Source organism: Erinaceus europaeus, chromosome 20, assembly GCF_950295315.1.
Source record: "Erinaceus europaeus chromosome 20, mEriEur2.1, whole genome shotgun sequence".
NCBI classification, from domain to species: Eukaryota; Metazoa; Chordata; class Mammalia; order Eulipotyphla; family Erinaceidae; genus Erinaceus; species Erinaceus europaeus.
The window spans coordinates 52,946,561-52,963,959 of NC_080181.1; the positions used below are offsets into that span (position 1 = coordinate 52,946,561).

At 44.7% G+C, this 17,399-nt stretch overlaps 1 protein-coding gene and 1 long non-coding RNA gene across 11 annotated transcripts in view; both read left to right on the forward strand.

The window, feature by feature from the left end:
- The window catches only part of AKAP13 (A-kinase anchoring protein 13), a 323,919-nt gene that overhangs the window by 85,763 nt on the left and 220,757 nt on the right, over nucleotides 1-17,399 (forward strand). The gene's annotated exons all lie outside the window — the stretch shown is intronic.
- LOC132534866 (uncharacterized) lies at nucleotides 9,911-11,963 on the forward strand. Its single transcript, XR_009546609.1, has 3 exons — nucleotides 9,911-10,308; nucleotides 10,758-10,875; nucleotides 11,818-11,963. It is a non-coding gene; the product is annotated as an uncharacterized LOC132534866 (long non-coding RNA).

The window sequence follows — 17,399 nt, forward strand, 5'->3', positions numbered from 1 at the left end:
TCCCTGTGTTGCAACTAGGTGGCAGTCTGTCACCAGCAAGAGTGCTGTTGACCTTAGGCCTGAGTGAAAGCTGCAGTGTCACCTCCGGGGGGGGCTGGGAGATGAAGTGAATCAAGAAATCAAGTCAAAGTTGTTAGGTGACTCCTTTTCAGAAAAGGTGTTGTGAGGGCAAATTGGTCAAATTGGGCTGGGGGATTTGCTAAAGATTCCTTCCTAAGACAGGGTCTTCATAGGACCACTCCTCTACACAGACGATTTTCACCTTAAACATAGCATAGCAAAATGAATGGTATACTAGAAGATATTTTATGTACAACCCCCTTCCCCACTACTTGGAGAGCATTATTTTCTCTGCAACAGTTGCACATAACTAAATAATTTAGATTAAAACAAACCAACAACATCCCCCCTCCCCCCCCCAAAAAAAAAAGACAACACAGCTGTATTAAGGTTGAGTTCACACAATCATTTAGAGTTGTGATTTAGCGGATTTCAGTTTTGTTTAGAGTTGTGTAATCATAACTGTTGACTAACTTTGGAACCTTTCTGTCACCCCACAAAGAAACTCCACGCCATTAACAGTCACTGGCCATTCCAGCTTCCTTACACTGCTCTCTACAGAGATAGCGGCCTTCTTTCCCCCAGGGCATTGCTGTAAGGGGTAGCATGGAGGTGGACCTGCTGCCCCTGCTCACTCTTGGCAAACACTTGGTTTTTCTGATGTACCTATTCTGGAAACTTCCTGTCAGTATAGTACGTGGCTTTTTAATTTTTATTTCTTTATTTTTTTGCTGTTGTCACTGGGACATCACTTTTTCAGATAGCAGCAGAGGAAAGATGAGACAACACTGAATCTTCTCCCAGTGTGGTGGGGGCCAGGTTTGATCCTGGGTCGTGTGTAGGACAAAGCTGGTGTCCTAGCCTGGTGATCTGTCTTCCCAGCCCATATATGACTGGATTCTTGTACTCAGCATAATGTTTTCTAAGGTTCATGTCAGGGAAAGTATCAGTTTTTTGCTCTTCAGTGTTTCACTGAATGAATGACCTACCACATTTTATTTTTATTTTATTATTTTTATTTTTTGCCTCCAAGGTTATCACTGGGGCTCGGTGCCAGCACTATGAATCAGTTCACTGCTCCTGTTGGCTTTTTTTTCCCATTTTGGTGCCCAACTTGTGGTGGTGGTTATTGTTGTTATAGCTGTTGTTATTGTTGTATAGGACAGAGAGAAATCGAGAGAGGAGGAGAGAAAGATAGACACCTGCAGACCTGCTTCACCGCTTTCGAAGTGATCCCCCTGCAGGCGGAGAGCTGGGGACTTGAGCTGGGATCCTTAGGCTGGTCCTTGCACTTTGCACCATGTGCACTTAACCCACTGCGCTACCACCCAGCTCCCACCACATTTTATTTTTCATTTGATAGTTTTTCAGTGGATTCTTCCCACTGTTGGATTATTATGAGTGTTGCTCCTCTGAGGGGTACTTTTTTTTTTTTTTTTTTTGGTAGTTAAATGTCGTCATTTCTCTTGGGTATATACTTGAGTATTATTGCTTGGTTACATAACTATGCTTACAGCCTTTTGAGGAATTGCCAAATGGTTTCCCACAGTGGCTGCACCTTCTTTTACATCTCCCCCATCTCCAGTAATGTTGAGGGTTTCCATTTCTCTTTGTTCTTGCCCACACTTGGAGTTATCTGGCTTTGTGATTTTTTTTTTTTTCAAGCATCCTGGTAAATCATTTTGGATTAAAAAGAAAAGAAAAGAAAAGAAAAGATATGAAACATGTTAGTGAAAGAGGAAGAGAACCAGTGCATCATAATGCAGTGGTGGTGACAGACAGGGGACCTCATGCTTGCATGTCAAGCACTCACTGTGACTTGTGTTTGTCTAGAGGCTGATTTGGACCATCTTTCCATGTGCTAATTGGCCATTTCTGTGTTTTGTAGTAATGTGTGTATAGACTCTTTGCCTGTGAGGAGCTGAAGGTCTTCGTCTGCCTATGGTTCCTTACCAGATAGATGATCTGCAGAAATTTTCTGTTACATGGGCCATTGTTTATCTTTCTTGGTGGTAAGATTTGAAGCACGAAAGTTTTACGTTTTGGTGATATTTGATTTACCTGCTATTTCTTTCATTGCTTATATTTTGAGTATCATATTTAAGAAGACTGTGCCTAACTCAAAGTCATGAAGATTTACTCCTAAGTGTTTTCCAAGGAGTTTTGTACTCATAGCTCCCAGACTTATGTTTATAATATCAGAATTAATGTTTTTGTATGTAAAAGGGAGTGCTCAAACATCATTCTTATATTTGTTCAGCACCATTTGTAGGAAAAACTATTCTTTTCTTGGGCGCCTTTGTTGAAAATTGATTGATTATATAGCTTAGGAATTCTGGACTCAGTTCTGTTCTTTTCACTGAGGTCATGTTTAATTTCTTCCAATGGTTTTTTTTTAGTGTGTAATCCCTGTACTTATGTGAAATAATTTTTTTCTTAGTATTCTGTCTTGGTGCTGTTGTAAACGATACTTTATTTTAAGATTCATCGTTTATGAGAGATCAAGAATGAGATCCATCAGAGCCTCATTCGCCTCTGGCATTGATGCCTCGTGGACCTTAGGCACATACACAAGTCCTGTGCTCTCAGGTGGAGCTATCTCCTCAACCAGATATTACTCTATTAATCGCATTTTTAGATTGTTCATTCATAGGAACATAAATAGATTTGGTATGTTGATCTTGTCGATCTTGTAGAATTTGTTTTTTATCAGTTGTAACAGTTGTAAGTGGGTTCCCTATGACTTGGTCACATACAGTTTCATCTTGTCTGCAGATAGCTTTCTTCCTTTCCAAACTAGATACCCCTTTATTCTCACCTGATGGCTCAAGTGGACCCTTTAGTACAATGCTGAGTTGATGGCGTGAGAGTAGACATGTGTCCCTTGTGATGTTCAAGTGAGTACGTTGAGTCTGTCACCATTTAAGGGTGGTGTCGTAAGCTATGGATTTTTTTTTTTTTTTTTTGCCTCCAGGGTTATCGCTGGGGCTCGGTTCATGTGCTACGAATCCACTGCTCCCAGAGGCCATTTTCCCCATTTTTGTTGCCTTGTTACCCTTGTTGTTATTGTTGCCATTGCTAGTGTTGATAGGACAGAGAGAAATCGCGAGAGGGGGAAAGAAAGATAGACACCTGCAGACCTGTTTCACCACCTGTGAAGTAACCCCCTTGCAGGTGGGGAAGCCGGGGGCTTGAACCAGGACCCTCGTGCGAGTCCTTGTGCTTTGCTCCATGTGCATGTAAAACCCGCTGCGCTACAGCCCAGCCCCCAGCTGTGGGTTTTGATAGCTGCCCTTTACCAGGTGGAGAAAGCTTCCTTCTGTTTCTAGTTTGAATGTTTGTTATTTTGAAAAAGTGTAGGGTTTTGTTCCAGATCTATTTATTAATACATACTTGTTTTCTGCATCTGTTTAGGTGATCCGGAGGGCTTTTTCTATTTGATTGTTGTGACATACTAGCAACACACTCATTTAAAATCTTCCAGCCTTCATTCCTGGGATAGATTGCATATGGTTCTAGTTTCTCATCCTAAGAAGGATTAAAAAATAAGCTGCTGAATTCAGTTTACTAATATTTTGTTGATGATGGTTTGCTATTTATCTGGAGGGTATATTCTCATGCTTTTGTTTTGGCTGTGGAAGTTTGGTTTTTCTCCCCTTTTTTTTGTCTCCCCTCCCCACCCCCCCACATCCCCTCATCACCAGGGCTTCACTGCTCTGGGCTCCAGATAGAGAAATACCACAGCAGAAAAGCTTCTTTCCCTAGTGTATTGGGGCCCGCACTTGAACTTGGGCCACATGCACGACAAAGCAGGCATCCTCCTAGGTGAGCTATCTCCCCCTAGCCCCTACTCTATTTTTTCTTTTTTTTTGGGAGGGGGGGCTTATTTTTCCCCCCTTTTTTCCAAGTAGAAAGCAAGAGGCAGATGAAGGTAGAGGGTAGAGAGGAGGGAGGGAGAAAGGCAGAGAAGTACTGTAGTGTCTCTTTGCTGCTTGTGGGATTTGTTTTTGCATTATGCTCCCATGTGGTGGCTGGGGACTTGAACCTGGGTCCTCACTCATGGCAAAGTGTGTGTACTACTGAGTGATCTATGTCCCAGTCCCCTGAAGGATTTTTTTTTTTTTTTCGTCTTCTACCAGAATACTGCCCAGCCCTGGTTATGCTCCCTGTGCATAACCATTATGCTATCTACCCCACCCCCCAGCCCTGGTTATGCTCCCTGTGCATAACCATTATGCTATCTACCCCACCCCCCAGCCCTGGTTATGCTCCCTGTGCATAACCATTATGCTATCTACCCCACCCCCCCAAAGGGTATTGATTGGACAAAATGTAACTAAGTTGAGTAGCCAAGCAGGGTGAGGGTTCCTGAAGTCTTATCCCTGGGCCAGTGAATCTTGATCTGACATGATGAGAGCCAGAGACCTCTGTGGATGCCATGTTCCTGGCTCTGGAGGTGGAAACAGAGACTCAAGCTGAAGATGGCAGCCCCAGAAGCCGGAAGGAGCAAGGGAATGTATTTTTGCTGGACTCTAGGTAGAGCAGCTTGTTGGAGGTCTTTGTCTCAGGCTCATGCTCTCTAGAATTAAGAGGGACTGAATAGGTGTTGTTTGAAGATGATGTGATAAAGTGGTGCAGTTAATTGCCGGTAAGATTGTGGCTCGAGCCTGCATTTTCTGGGCGTTAGTTGTAAAAGCTACTGTAAAACTCACTGAACTTTACCAAGCTTCATTATGCTAGGGAATCAAGACTTTAGAATTCAGCCTCGAAGAATTTTTATTTTTTTGGTCCTCCTTTACTGGAAATAGAAATCTGGTCTTAGGTACGTGTACCACCATGGAGCCACTTGGGGCCCAACCTGCTTCTAGCATTAGAGCAGAAGAAGAAGGGAGCAAAGCTTTAGTCCATCATCCCTGGAGCTCTCCTTGTGCCTCCTGTGTGGTGCCAAGGGTTGAAACAGGGCCTCTCGTACACGAGACAGGTTCATTATCCCTGGGGCCCGAGAAATAGGCTTCATCAAACTAGTGCTCTGAGTATCTTCATGTGCTCAACGAGGCAGGCTCAACTGCAGAACATTTAAAACTTCAATTTTCACATGCCTGTCAGTGGGTAGTCTTAACCTGTCTACTTGTGGAAGAGTCACTCTCTCCTTGTCTTCAGGGAACCGCCAGGGCAACCTCCTTCAAGTCAAGCTGTTTTGATGAAGAAAAGGGAGCTGTTCCATGGCAGTTCTGCATCTAGACCTACCTGCTGCAGTAGGTCTGGGGTGGTAGCATGGCCTATGCAACAGACTGTTGTTGATGATGTCTGGGGACTTGAACCTGGGTCTCACTCATGGCAAATTTGTGCACTACTGGGTGATCTATCCCAGCTCCCTGAAGGTCCTCTCTCTCTCTCCCTCCCTCTCTCCCTCCCTCCCTCCCTCTCTCTCTCTCTCTCTCTCTCTCCCCCCCCTCCCCCCAGAATACTACCCAGCCCTGGTTTATGGTAGTGCAGGGAATTCAGAATGGAGTGTGCAGGGCGAGACCAGTAGTTGAGTGTTGCTGTGTCTCAGTCCCCCGTCGGTCAGCTCTGCGGTTCCATAGGCACGACCTTTGTGCCCTGCATGGTCACCTGAGCAGATCAGGCACCTGCCTCCGCCTCCATCCACACAGTGTTTGTTGTCAGTTATCACCCGGTGAGCTGGTAGGCCTGCTCTTCAGCTCCACCACGTGGTGGTGACCACAGCCTCCCTCTAAGTGGCGCAGACTCAGGTAGATTAGCAGGAGTGAAAATTGGAGAGGCTGTGGCAGCTGCACAAAATACCTAAGAGACAGCAGGGCTAAATGGCTTACTAGTTACAGGGAGTGAAAGTGGAGGAAAGACAGCTGACTGAGTGACAGCTGATGCCAGGGCCTGACGGGGTGGGGGTGGGGAGTGAAAGGTAATGGGCTTCTCCTTTCAATGTGCTGAAGGGCACAGACATGCTCTGCTGTTGACAGCTAGTGATACAGGTCCAGAAATGTGGGGCAGGGGAAGGGGCGTGAAGTAGAATATTTGAATTATCCATAAGAACCTGACTATTTAAAAAAATCATTCATTTATTATAAAAGAGAAAAAATGAGAGAGGAAAACAAGAGACCAGAGTTCTGCTCAGCTCTGGCATAAGGTGGTGTCAGGGATTGAACCCATAGGCTCTGGGTCCTCAGGCATGCCAGTTCTGTACTCTAGCAGACTGAGCTATCTCTCCCTGCCTAAGGACTTGGACACCTTTAAAAAACTCATTTGACCAAAGAGAGAGATTCTGGAGTATACTCTGGCATTGCAGTGCTGTGGATTGAGCTCAGGGCCCGAGACAAGCAAGTTCTTTCTTTGCTGTACCTGTTAAGCCATTTCCCACCCAGGGAACCCAGTACTTTTGACTGTGAGGCTCAGTGAGCTTCTGGCAATAAAAGTGGACAGTTAGAAGAGTGGACTCGGGCCGAGGGCATGACTGCGTCAGGTGCAGTTCCAGCAATCTGGGATTCATTTGTGCCGTGAACAATTTATTCCAGAGCTGGCTCATTTCAGTTGCACATCAGGACTAGATGTGAATCACCACTATTTGGGAAATCATCTCCCATTCAGATGCCTGCCACGTGCAGTTCTAAGTGCCGGAAATTCGAGCCGTGAACAAAGCAGAAAGTCACCGCTTTCATGGCACCCACATCCCAGAGAGGAGAAGGCAGCCAACGCACAGATAAGACAGTAATCCATGAGAAAAGCAAAAAATCAACAAGATGTGGTAGTACCTGACTAAGGACTATCATTTCACTTTTAAATTTGTGGAGACTGAGGCTTGAGCCTTGGGTCTCACACACACAAAGTGGATGATTTTCACTGGGTAACATCCCTGACCACAGGGCCTGTGTTAGGTTGAGTGAACCAGGAAGGCCTCTGGAAGAGGGTTCTAGAAGGCAGAAGTTCTGGAGGACTCACTGACACTGCTGAGGAACAGAGAGAGCAGGGGCTGGGGCCAAGAGCATAACAGGTGGGGCTGGGTCCCCCTGGAGGAGAGTGGAGACTTAGGGAGTGAAGAGGGAAGAGCTTGTGGAAGTCAGTCCATCGCGTGGGCTCTTGCTGGCTTCCCATAGACAGCACGGCCCTCTGAGCGCAGTGGGAACTATAGAGCCCTGGAGAGGAGGCTCTGGCTTTTAGGATAAGGTTATGCCTCCTGGCAGTGGAGCTGCTGGCCTGCCCCAGCAGACTGGACTCACAGGCAGCCTAAACCCATTCTGTGGGACTGCTCATTTGGAGCAAAGTAGCTTCAGTACGTTGTAGTCATCTTTTAACATCCATGCTTTAGATAGAGTAAGTTGGGGGTTGTGGGGGGGGGGGGGCGGGGAGGGTTGGTGGTTGATGGAGTACCTGGTTGAGTGCACACACTAACCTGCAGGGCAAAGCGTCATAAGAAGCAGTGCTGTGCACAAGGACCGGCATAAGGATCCCGGTTCGAACCCCGGCTCCCCACCTGCAGGGGAGTCGCTTCACAGGCGGTGAAGCAGGTCTGAAGGTGTCTATCTTTCTCTCCTCCTCTCTGTCTTCCCCTCCCTCTCTCCATTTCTCTCTGTCCTATCCAACAACAACAACAACAACAATAATAACTACAACAATAAACAACAAGGGCAACAAAAGGGAATAAATAAATAAATAAATAAATGAAGCAGTGCTGTAAGTCTGTCTGTCTGTCTCCCCTATCTCTCAATTTCTGTTTTTTTTTTTTTTTTTTTTTTTTAACCAGAGCACTGGTCAGCTCTGGCTTATGGTGGGGCAGGGGATTGAGCCTGGGAATTTGGAGCCTGAGACGTGAGAGTCTCTTTGCATAACCATTATGCTATCTACCCTCCGCCCTCAATTTCTGTTTTTATCCAAAATAAATAAAAATTATATACTAAAAATAAAAAAGAAATATTTAGATGTAAAGTGAAGTATATTAAATTGAGGAATTTTTTTTAAAGCAACTGTGCTTCTCATTTATAAAGGTCAAAATCATAATAACTGCTATTATTTTCTTGTGGTGCAAGACCTTGCCCTTGTGTAATCTCAATAGCTCTTGGGCCAACTTCCCATTATTTTTTACTTCAGCTAAAAAGAGGGAGAGATGTCACCACACCGGAGCTTTTCCCCACTGTTGGGACACTCTCCTATGGTGTTGAAGTTCAAACCTGGGCCACTAGCAAGGCACACGCCCCACTGAGTGAACTGTCCACCTCCTGTTGTTTTGAGTGACCAGTTCACCTGCTGAAATATCGCTCATTTGCACCCCTGCCCTGTCTGCACGACAACCTCCTCAATACAGGGGCTCATACTGGGGCTGTCAGAGGCCTGGCTCACAGAGGCCCTTTCCATGAGCTGCCATTTGGTTCTCACAGAAATCTTGTGAGGTGGGGAAACTTGTGTACCTGCCCTTGCCACATGCCAGGAAACAAAAGCTCGAGAGCACTCACCTGGTAAACGCAAGAGGCAGGGTTTTCACCAGAAATCCTGACTCCCAAGTAGCCATTCTTCTCTGTGCCAGCTTGTCACATGCACATACTTGCTGTTCATAGACCAGGAAGTGCACACAGCTCTCAGCACCCACTAGGGCAGAGACCTGCACAAGGCCCTTTGGCTTTCTAAGTAACCACCGTTCATCCTTACATGTCAGAGTTCGAGGGGAATTCAGATTTACAGAAATGTCACATGAATGTAACACACCTTGTTCATCTGTTAAAACTTAATCACATTTACTTATCCTATTTTTTTTTTAATCTCTCCCCTCCCCTCTCCTCCTTTCTTTTTCCCCATCAGGGTTATCTCAGGGGCTGGGTACTACCTGTATGATGAAGCCACTGCTCCTGGTGGCCATTTATTCTCTTCCTTTTTACATTTATTATTATTATTTATTTTGTTGTCACCAGGGTTATCACTGAGGCTTGGTGTCAGCACTGCAGATCCGCTGCTTCCAGTGGCTGTTTTTTCCCCCTTTCTATTTATTTGCTAGAACAGAGAGAAATTGAGAGGGGAAGGAGAAGAAGAGAGGGACTGCTTGTGAAGCGTCCCTCCTGAAGGTGGGAAGAGGGGGCTCGAATCCAGATCCTTGCTCATGGCAAACCGGGTGCACCACCACCCAAACCCCTATTTTCTTTCTTTTTGATAAAAGTGAGAATCAGAGACAGAGGGAGTAGGAGACAGAGAACAGGAGAAATACCTATGGCCCTGCCCCACCACTGGTAAATGATAAAGGTCCCCCCTCACCCCTCTGCAGGTGGAGACTGAGTTTTGAACCCGGGCTTTCGTGCCTGGGAACACATGTGTTCTACTGGGTGTGCCATTGCTTGAGCCCTGTTTATCTGAATAAGAAGGGGGCAGGTGGTGAAGCATCTGGAAAGTGCACACACTCACATTTACGTAAGAGACCAGAACACTGCTCAGCTCTAGCATAAAGTGTGCCAGGGACGCGGGACCCAGGCATGCTTCAGTGCTGCTCCTGGTATGTACCCCCCCCCCCCGCCCCCCGGCATAAAAGGTGAAGCCACAAGGGTTCTTTTGTCTTTATTGCCTGTTCTTTAAGTTGTTTGAACGTTAACGGTCATCATACTCTCTTACCTCTAAATATTTGAGCATGTGTTTCATAAGAATGAAGACAGTCTCTGATACACCCCAGTACAGTGAACAAATACAGGAATTATGCCATTGATGTAATAGTTTCATGTAATGGGAGCCTGTATACAAATTTCATTATCTCAACAGTGTCCTTTACAGCACTTCCTCTGACCCTTACCCCCTCCAGGAGCACAGATTGTATTTATTTATTTCCCTTAGTCCGTTTATCCTAGAGCAATTCCTCTGCTTTGTGTGGCTTTTCCACCTACTGGCATTTTATGAAAATGAAGCGTTTAGGCCAGTTATTCTGTAGTAGTTAGGTTTATTCAATAGCTTCATCCTCAACTGGAGTTTGGAAGTATCTTTTGCCTTCTGGATTTCTTGTTAAATGGGGTTGCTCTAGGGTGTGGGCAAAAGGACTCTTGGCAGCAGAGGCCAGGTTGTGAGTAATTTATTGCCAGGGAATCAACAGGGCAGTGTCTCTGTCATCATGCACACACACGGGGCTTTTTTCTTCTTCTTTTTCAGTCACCACCAGGGCTTTACTGCTCTAGGCCAACTTTTTCAGATAGCAGAGACAGAGACAGAGAAACAGGAGAGGGGAAGATGTCACAGCACAGAGCCTGCCTGCCTCAAGAGCCTTGGGTGAGCCCGAACCTGGATGTGTGCATGACAGAGCAGCTGCCCTTCCCAGCTTGGCTTTTTTTCAAGCTTCCCTACAGGGGTCTTAAACATTTCATATTTTATTTATTTATTTATTTATTTATTTATTTATTTATTTATTTATTTGGGATAAGAGCAATCAAGAGGGAGAGGAGAAGTTGAGAAGGGAAAGTAAACCTCACAGCTCATGAAGCTTTTCCCCTGCAGTTGGGGACCAGGGGCTTGAACTTGCATCCTTGCACATTATAAGAAGTCTGCTTTATAGAGTGCACCGCTACCTGGTACAGAGTTTTAAAATACTGTAATTTTCAGTGAAGCTATGCCTACCAAATAAGACAAAGCTCGGCTCTCTCAGCATTTGCTGAAAGCCAATGAGATACGTGTTGGTTAAGACTACAGAATTGTTAGCAAGATGTGCTTTATTTTGCTAGAACCCCTGCTTTTCGTCGTGTTGCTCACATGTGTCCCAGTTTTCCTTGTCTGTCTCCCTTGTGTGGGCCCTGGATAGATACTGAAGTCATCTTTGGATGCGGCTGTTGCTAACAAAGAGTGAGTAAATAACTTTCTTTACACTCACAGAAAGAATCATCTAGCGCCCTGTGAAATGATGCTGAGTGTCTGCTGGTTTTATTCTAGATGTAGGCAAGTTATATTCTGGGAGACAACCAACTGTAGTCATTCAGAACATTAAAAAGGCACGCTGCAGGTCATACCTGTACCTCGAGGCCTAAGTTTTTATCTCTACCTTTAGGAGATTGAAGGTCTGAGGCACTGTTTATGGCAAAGCACAAATCAGTGAATGCCGCCCTCCCCCACCCTGGGTTATCACCGGTGCTCTGTGCCCCTACAATAATCCCACCAATTCTAGTGGAATTCTTTCTCTTTTTATATAATTGTTTAATTTTTATTTGATAGGCCAGAGAAAAGTTGAGAGGGAGAGAGAGAGATATACAGAGACAGACACCGGCAGTGCTGCTTCACAGCTTGTGAATTCCCCTCTGCAAGTGGAGGCTGGGGTCTTGAGTCAGTGTGTGTGTTGTGTGTGTGTGTGTGTGTGTGTGTGTGTGTGTGTGTGTGTGTGTGTGTGTGTGTGTGTTAATGTGTGTGATAATGTGTGTGATAATGTGTGTGTGATAATGTGTGTACCCAACTGGGTATGCCACTGTCCAGCCCCGTGAATGCTTTTTTTAAAGAAGTTTTTTTATTTTATTTTATTTTATTTTATTTTATTTTATTTTATTTTATTTTATTTTATTTTATTGACACAATATACGTCCTTTGGCTGTTGGGCCCTTCTGTTTTGATGAAAGCCTACGCCTCTTCTAGAAGGGTTAGGATGGGTCGAGGGGAGCTGTCAGATAATGAAGGAAAAAGCCAAAACATGAAGGTGGATATTTATAAAACAAAATAGGCCTCATGCCACCTCCACCCACTAAATCCTGCTGGCCCTAGCAACTGGACACTAGCAACAGTAAACAAATCCTCCCGCAGATGAACAGCTGAAAAGGAAGCAGGATCTTTAAACTTCCGAAGGAGGAGGAGGAAGGGGTCTGTACATACCTCACCTCTCCTATCTCAGTTCTCCAGTTCCTCCTAGAAGAGATCCGACTGGGCCAGGCCTAAATTTCTCCAACCTGCAAGTAGGTAATAAATCAAGTGTTAAGAATAAGGAAACCCACATTAATCCGATGCTTCTATGCCAAGGAGTCACTCCCTTCCCCCTCCCAGAACTTGACATTTCTAGAGAAAAAGCTGCGATGATGCATCCAAAAAGTGTCCCCAGTCTGCTCTGCATGTGGGAATGCATTTTGGGGGAGAGGTCAGGACTGGAAAAAAACCTGATGAGGCATTGTTCTGGAGGGGTGGCTAAGCCAGGCTTCTGAAAGAGGGAGGAGACTGAGCTACAGAGAGAGCAGAGGATCTGCCTCAAGTTTCTCAGGGTTTGTGGCAACACCTCTGGATAACTAACTAGTCTAGCCAGTGCACAGGAGGCAGGTTGATCTGAACTTGAGATTCAAAGCACACTCAGAGAAATAGAAAATGAACCTGGGACTGAGTGGGCTAAGTTAGAGCAAAGAAAGTCTTGGAGGAAGAGAGGAATACTTGAAAGCTGGCCTTGAGTTCTCTTTTGGACGACTTGACAGGTAAGGTTTAGTAAGTCTGTAGAGGCTGTAGACACTTTTGAGAGGAATTTGCAGTCTACTTGAAATGCCTCTAAATGGATAAAGGAGTCAAATAATATATGTAATGTATATAACTTTTGGTATAGAGACATTGCTGATAGCCATTTCCATGAATTATTTGGCTAGATATTTATACTCAGAGCTTGGGTGATTTATAAGACCCAACTTAGTTATAGGGAGGTCAACATCCTGAACAGTAAGTCATTTCTTTAACGTTTCCTGTACTACAATCACAGTAATAATGTTCTTTACTGGTTTTCTAAGAGTTCTAGTGGTCATTGGCTCTTTATGGTAATAATACTCCAGAACAGATGGCTAACACTGCCACCGAGATTTCTTTTGGTAATGTTTTGTTTGCTAAACTGACCATACAGATGAATTTAAAGAGGGAAAACTTGGGGGCACCTTTCTCAAATTGTTCAATTATAGGCTATTTTGTATCCCTAAGATTTGTGGCTGATTGAACATATCTCTGGGTCTTCCTTAGAAAAACCAAAAAGATGTCACTCTCTCCCCAAATTAAATACTTTGTAAGACCATAAAGACACTGATGAGAAATGTAAATTATGTTCCAAAGCATGTTCCAAGCTTATATATGGGATCATTATTACTACCTGACATATGTGTGGGATAAAAACCCACATTTATTAGATTTTCTAGGGGAAGAGTCATTCCAATTATGAAGCAAATTTCCAGAAACCCTGGTGAATCTGGCTTATTATGTCCTCCTTTCCTTTCTCCCTTAAGTGCTGAATGTTTTTGCATGTAAATGCTTCTGGAAAGAGACAGGAACAAAACACCCTGGCAGCAGAGGAACATCGCCAGAAAGATTCTCTCTGCCATTGGATGTCTTTCTTGATTTAAAATGTACACGAAAAAGCGCTCTCTAATGATCGCAATAATTTCTAGTAGAATAGGAATCATTTCTCTTGCTGATAATGTTCTCTGATTTGCTGAGGAAGTAGAAATCAGTTGCACAGCTATGGTGGACCTAGAGTTCAAGTCCTGTGACTGACTGTAAAGCCCTTAGAAATAAGAGACACCCAGAGGAGCACATCTATTTGACTCACATTTCCATCCTGAGTACAAATCTTTGCAAGGGGTTTCCTGCCACCCTTGGGGTTCTGACTGACCCTGACTCCATTTAGGTACCTGAAGACCTGACTTGGTGCTTTGACTTAATGTGTCCTGTGGGTGCTCATTGCAACAGAGCTGAGTCCAGAAGATGAGTGTACAATGAAGAGAGACTCAGAAGAAGAAATGCACTTATAACCAGTCAAAGCATTTTGAAAATCTCTCTTCAAATGGATGATTTTGTATTCTATGAATAATAAATATCCAGAAGTGGGATGTTTGGATTATGTATCTCTTTTCCTTTTTCTTCCTTCCTTTTTTTTTTTATTAGGTTACAAGACTGTAAAATTGTAGTGTTTTTAGTTCAACATCACACCCACCACCAAAGCTCTGTACCCCAACCCTCCCACCTCCTAAAGATAACCACCATAGTTTTCACAAGTCTCAGAAACAGTATGCTCATGTGTATCAGTTTCTAGACTCCAGTGGAACCATCTGGTAGTTGTCTCTCATCTCTTTATTATACTTATTTCACTAAGCATAATCACCTCCACTTCCATCCGCTTTGTCCCAAAGGACACAACATCGCCAGCCATTTTTGTTTGCTGAGTAATATTCAGTGGAACGTATGTCCCATAGCCTCTCCAGCCGCTAGTCCTCTGTTGATGGGCACTTAGGCTGCTTCCACTCTTTGGCCACCGTCAGTCATGCTGGTGTGAAGAAAGGGATACCCATGTGCTTCTAGATAAGCGTTTGTGTGTCCTTTGGGTAAATGTCCTAGAGTAGTGTTGCCAGGCCATACAGTAATTTTCATTTTTATTTGCTTAAAGACTTTCCATGCAATCTTCCAAAGATGCGGCACCAGTTTGCATTCCCACCAGCAGTGTAACTGAGTCCCTTTTTCTTTACAACCTCTCCAGTATCCATTGTTTCCTGTTTGGTTGTTAGCCATTCTCACAAGTTGTGGTATCTCTCCTTAATATTTATTGCACCACTATCCGTAACAGCCAAGGGTTGGGAACATCGCAAGTGCCTACTGACAGATGAGTGAGTAAAGAAGACGCAGTGTATGCACAATGGAATCCTACTCAGCTACGAGAAGAGACCGAACAACGCTGTCCATTTGCCGCGGCATGGGCAGACTGAGGGTGCTACATTAGGAGAAAGGCAGATGTCACATGATTGTCAGCCACATGTGCAAGAGGCTCAAAACACATGAAGAAACAAATTAGTACTGCAAGAAAAAATATTGACTGCTGGTATAGAAAGGAAGAAATTGAGTAAAAGACAGTTGGATGGTGAAGGATTAGGGGGACTAGTCTTTAGGTGGTGAATAGGAGATAGTATGTGTACTTTTTTCTTTGCTTATTTTAAATTTTTTATTACTTTTATTTGTTGGATAAAGACAGCCAGAAATCGAGAGAGTAGAGGAAGGGAGAGAGACAAAGAGACATCTGCAGCCCTGCTTCACCACTCACAAAGCTTTCCCCCGTAGGTGGGGATCTGGGGCTCGAACCCAGGTCCTTGTGCATGGTAACATGTGTGTTCAACTAGGTGTGCCACCACCCAGCCCAGCCCCATATGTGTATTCCTTAATGCTAAATAACTTTAAATATTAAACTTGTTTACATTGGTGTGAGATAATTTTTCTCAACAAGCATGTTGTTTAAATAATGCTGTTTGAAGGACTTAGACAGAATTTAGGTTACCCTCATTACTGTTCCTCATTCATTACTGTTCCTCAGCTTCTTCATTATAGGGAAGAGGATTTACTTGGTAATGGCCACATTTTACCATTCTTCTCTGGCAGTAGTTGAAATAACCGGGTTTTCTCTCTGCCTTCTGCTGGACTGCGAGATTACATTTTGTAAAGCTGCTACAAAGACAGCTTTATCAGCCTTCTAATCTCTTAAATGAATTACCTGCCTCTGCTTTAACAATACATTTCTGAGGTGTCTTCCCCAATATTTTGTGGTGTGCTGGCGCTTTCCTGCCTGATCTGAGGACCTTGTGTAAATAACAGCACTTTGTTACCAGTGCCAGAAAGGAATAAGGAAGTTAACTGTTCCTTAATTCAACTTGTGAAAATTCCACAGAACAAGAGTGTCGGTTTCCTTCTGGAAGATTACTTAATTGGTCTCCAGAAGCTGGTTTTGAAGTTCATGGGTTTTATATTCCCAGTTAGCATTTTCTTATTTTTTTCCTTGACATTTCCTCAGCAGGTGCAGGTTTCATCATTCAGAGATTTTTCATGGCCTGTCTACAGAGTATTTTCTCCAGTGATGCGGTGGTGGTGGTGGTGGTGGTGGTGGTGGTGGTGGTGTGTGCATGAAGAGGGTTGAAGTTAATTTTCCATTTGGTTCTAGTAAAAGCTGGGTTTTCTGTCTAAGAAGACACCCTCCCTGCAAAACAAACAAACAAACAAACAAAAAAAGCAAAACAAAAAACACATAATGTTCTGTTCTGTGGTTTTTATTATTTATTTTTAATTAATTTATAAAATGGAACCACTGACAAGACTATAGGATAAGAGCGGTCCAATTGCCACCACCAGAGCTCTGTACCCCATCCCCTCCCCTGATAGCTTTCCTGTTCTTTAACTCTCTGGGAGTATGGACCCAGGGTCATTATGGGGTGCAGAAGGTGGAAGGTCTGGCTTCTGCAGTGGCTTCTGCGCTGACCATGGGTGTTGACAGGTCGATCCATACTCTCAGCCTGTCTTTCTCTCCCTGGTGGGGCGGGTCTCTGGGGAAGCAGAGCTCCAAGACTTTTCTGCATTTTTAATCCATCCCACCAATATTTATGAAGCTCCTGTGGAGTAAGTAGAGGATCTCGTCCGAGGCCCTGAGGTCTCTCACAGGACTCAGGTGCTGACGAGTTCAAGTATTGGGTGAACCTTGCAAGCGGGGACTCCTTAGCAGGAGGAGGAAGGAGCTAGGGGACTTCCCAGGAAGACAGGGTCTGCTGCCAGCTTGAGTCTGCAGACAGTGGAGACAGGAGTGAGTGCAGGAAATGGTGTTTGGGGGGAGGAACTTGGCATGGTCTGGAGGGCTGGGGGGTGGGCGCCTGTTTGGATGGGCTGGACAGGACAGATCAGGTCGTAGACTGTGTAGAGAGGAGTCTATGGAGAGATGCTTTATTTCTTGCAGCACTCACTTAGCCTTAAGTGGCTATTTAAATCAGTCAGAATGAAATGAAAACAAAGCGTTCAGTTCTGCTGTTGCAGAGCACTCAGAGTCACTTGTGGCGGGACTACCATAGTGGCAGTGCAGGCACGGACTTTCCCGTCGCTGCAGAGACTCCTGTTAGGCTACTGCCAGGGAGGTGGGTTTCACATAGCAAGATGAAGGGCGCTGTGGCTCTTGGGATCATACAGACATCATCACCATGAATACCAAAGCCCAAAGAACCACGCTCCACAGAGGAAGGGAAGAACCAGAAGGGACTGACCACAAGTGACCCTGTGCTGTTACCGTGACAGTTTGCTGGTTGGACTGTGAGCATCACACAGTTGTCCCCAAGGATGTTAGGGCATAGCATGACCAAGAGCATCCACAGGCCAGAGGCAGCAGCACTGAGGATGCCGTGAGGATGCCCTGAGAGGCAGAGTGAGAAGGGTGGGTGAGTGGAGCACCAGTGAGGAAGGACAGTCGAAGAGGAGGAACTGCCTTGGAAACCTGAGGGAGGACAGTTCTATCTTCTGATCAGTCCTCAAGGAATGGTTGTGAGGCTTGAGCAGGGCAATATGTGATACACAAAATGTGAAACACAGTTCACAGGTGATGGTCAGACACTTCAGGTGGTTGTAAAAGACCC